The sequence below is a fragment of the Perca fluviatilis genome, chromosome 24 (genome assembly GCF_010015445.1).
Source record: "Perca fluviatilis chromosome 24, GENO_Pfluv_1.0, whole genome shotgun sequence".
In the NCBI taxonomy this organism is placed as follows: domain Eukaryota; kingdom Metazoa; phylum Chordata; class Actinopteri; order Perciformes; family Percidae; genus Perca; species Perca fluviatilis.
Genome location: NC_053135.1, coordinates 6236130 through 6239850, shown reverse-complemented (window position 1 = coordinate 6239850; position 3721 = coordinate 6236130).

The window sequence follows — 3721 nt, the reverse complement described above, 5'->3', positions numbered from 1 at the left end:
GTGTGTGTGTGTGTGTGTGTGTGTGTGTGTGTGTGTGTGTGTGTGTGTGTGTGTGTGTGTGTGTGTGTGTGTCTGTATGTGTCAGTAATGCTTCATATGCTTTTTTTAGCCAAAGTTTTACTTGCTTGGTCCAGAGCTGTGAAATTATCATTACTCGTCATGGTTTGGTAGAACTAGAGGCCAGACACTAAGCTGTTTCTGATCTCAGACCAGTTTCTACCAGATCTGAGTCCAACAAATTGAAATTGAAATCCTTTTCTTTTAGAAGCGAAGAGTTTTTATTTTTTATTTTGTCACAAATGTTTAAATTTAAGTCGGAGGGATTTCAGTGGTTTGACTCAGGTGCACAGGGCAGGGTCAAACTAAATGTTAATGTGGAAGTATCTATAAGATGTACCGTGAGCTTTTATTTTGTCGGGGTCATGCTTTTCTACTGTGTTCTTCAGCTTGGAAAAAAAAAAGTAGCTCTAGAGATTTTGATGTGCAAAAGTACCTTTTATTTTCTCGTGGTTGGCATTTTGATTGTAAATACCTTTTTCTGGTAATCCTCCTCTGTTGGATCTATGTTCGATGAGTTGGTTAGATGGCTCTTACAAATGTACTGATAGTAAATGTTCTTTATAAATATCCAGAATGTAAGACGAGAGAAGAAAAATACGGCTTCACTGAGACTGTGTTTTCGTAAGAGTCTGTGCCATCGTGTTGTCTCGACTATAAGCACACTGATATTAGATCTGTAGGCAGGATGAAGTTTTGGGAATGATTCGCCAGACAGCCACAACCAAGCATTAGACGAACTGATGAATAATGATAGGTTGATGTTATATTTCTCTCTCACATTCCTGATAAACACAAACAATTTTTTTTTTAATTGTTCTGCATAGAAAGACAATCACTACAAGCAATGATTAGTGAAGAAATCATTTTATTTCTTTCTTTAGAGTACAAAAATGTCCATTTTGACCCCTCATAGTGTGTGTTAAAAAATGCTAATGGGATGAGATAAGTGCTCAAGAATATTCACCACTCCCAAATCTGTTCGCTAAATATGAGGCCGCAGCCACCAGCCCGTTAGCTTACCTTAGCACAAAGAGTGGAAGCATTGAAAAAAAGCTAGTCCAAAGTTTAAAAAGTTGGACAGAGCCAACTTAGCCAAAGTTAGACCTTTGGACAGAGCCAACCTAGCCATTTCCCCTTACTTCCAGTCATTATGCTAAGCTAAGATAACCGTCTCTAGCTTCCAATTTAGTGTACATTATTGACAGTGGTATCAAGCTTCTCACCTAACTCTCGGCAAGAAAGCAAATAAGTGTTTTTTTCCAAATTCGTCGGACTTTTCTTAATTAGAATGTGTTATTTTTAATGCCGTGAGCTCCACAGATGAAATTCCATTCACCTCCTGTTATCGGGTGGAGGCAGAAATCTCGGAGACAAATATCTCAAAACCTTGACAAATAAAACCAAACCTATCTACATACATGGCTTGATACCACTAGATATGTGAGAAATCTGATATTGTCATTTTTGGAAACCAACCCTTTAAGGAAAAATAAGTCAAAGAGCAATGTAGGAGTTGTGTTTGTTAAAATGGACATTTTTGCCTTTTAATGTGAATTAAATAGCTTGATACGATGGTCATATTTGCAGCGTGCAGCTACATGTCATTGTCAAACAGTTCAATACATAAGCACATATTTCAAACTTGAGGAAGAAAATGTTCAGAGGAACACAAGTTTTGAATCTAATAAAAACAGGGGCTGTCTGGCTAACGTCTCCCGTCTTCGCTGTAGAAATGATGGCTGCTGTCATCGACCGTGTTCAAACCGCTCCTGCGTCAGTTCATAAAAACGCCATTCAGGAATCTTCTGGTCTTGGGGGATTTCCAAATTCTCACCGAATGTTTCTGACCAACCACAAAAGAAACGGGAGAGAAACAAGACGAAACATTGTGTATCTCTTGTTTGTCTGTGTATTCTGTGTCTACAATAGTGTTAAAGCATTCTGGGGAAGAGTTGAATGATATTTTCAATGGCTCTACGTGGCCAGCGTTAGGAAATGTGTTATTTTTGTTACAATACCTTCTGAAAATAAAATCTATTTATCTGTGAAGAGACAAGAGATTTACAATACAGATGACTACATAGAAATTATGACAGATTTTAAATGATGTAAAAGAGATATAAATGAAAACATGTACAGTTCATTTGGTTTTGAACACAATACAGAAATGTATATGCGTCAGTATTGAGTTTGATTTTATATATTTACCATTTTATTACATTGTAATGTTGTGACTGCGATGGAGAAAAAAAAAATTATAAAGGAATATAAATTAATTTTTTTCAAATGTGTGTCGTTTTTCCTTTACATCTGGGGACACTTAATGTGAGTTTTTTTTTTTTTTTAACATTCTTTTGAATCACAACATCAATCAAAAACTCTGATTTTCAAACTTTATTTAAAATAAAAAATAAAAAGTCATTAAACCCCAGGAATCTCTCTACAGGCCAGGGCGGATTTGCATAGTGCCATTTTTTACACCTCTCAAAACTAGAAAACATAAAACAGTAACTTTATGGATCAAACACAAACACAGTAGTACAAAGATGCAGTTTACATGCAGCATTTAAAAATCACAAACACACATAAATATGATGTTTCTGGATGTGGAATTGTTCCTCTTGTTTCAGCAGCAAAATGCATACTCACACACACATGAATAGATGCATGAACAGTGTATACAGTACATATCACTAGTAGATATATAGTTAGAAGCATGCATGCAGCACTGCATTAAAAGATAAGGCTTTCAGTATGAAAAGACCATCCCTATCCTGTTGTGGCACACAGCCTGGAGACCTACTGTAGATGTTGACCATAAAAAAACAGGTTGTATCATTCTCAAAAAAAAAAATACTAAATCATTTCCTGAAAAAAACTGTGCATTTGCTGGGGACTACTTTTAGCTGTGGATGAATACACATTTGGTGCTCTAGTGAGTATTTGGGGCAGCAGGACAGCGTATGGTGGATTGAGTCAATACCAACTACAGTGCCCATGTTACTTATAATGAAGGAACATGTCACCCAGTGCACCAGTGTGGCTCATTGATGTGTTTTTCATAATTTAATAACTTTTTAACAATGGAGCTCTGGCGCAGAGGAATAAGATATATCAGGCATTTATACACACACACACACACACACACACACACACACACACACACACACACACACACACACACACACACACACACACACACACACACACACACACACACACACACACACACACACACACACACACACACACACAAGGCATCAGTAAAAACCTACTCCTAAACGTTTCTTCTATTTTCAAAAATTAAGTGATCCAGTAAGTTACTGTCCTACCCGATGGTAATAATAAACATTATATTGCTTTAATTTTATGATACAAATCCCTCTGTAAAGAAATGTATCTTAAATATCTCCTTGGAGCATTTGGTGCATCTTAATAAGTCTTTGGTATCATTTATACACATGCTGTAAGTACAGAAGGGATACCTTACACACCTTCACTTACTGAATCATTTGCATAGAAATCATCCTCTTCAAAACACCATTTCACGTTACTGTAGCTTTTATAGTTATTTTAACCTATCCCACTATAATTCAACAGTAAAAACGTATCAATTCAGATGTCAAATGTCAGTTTTTCAGCATGCAAGTATGGATAAAAG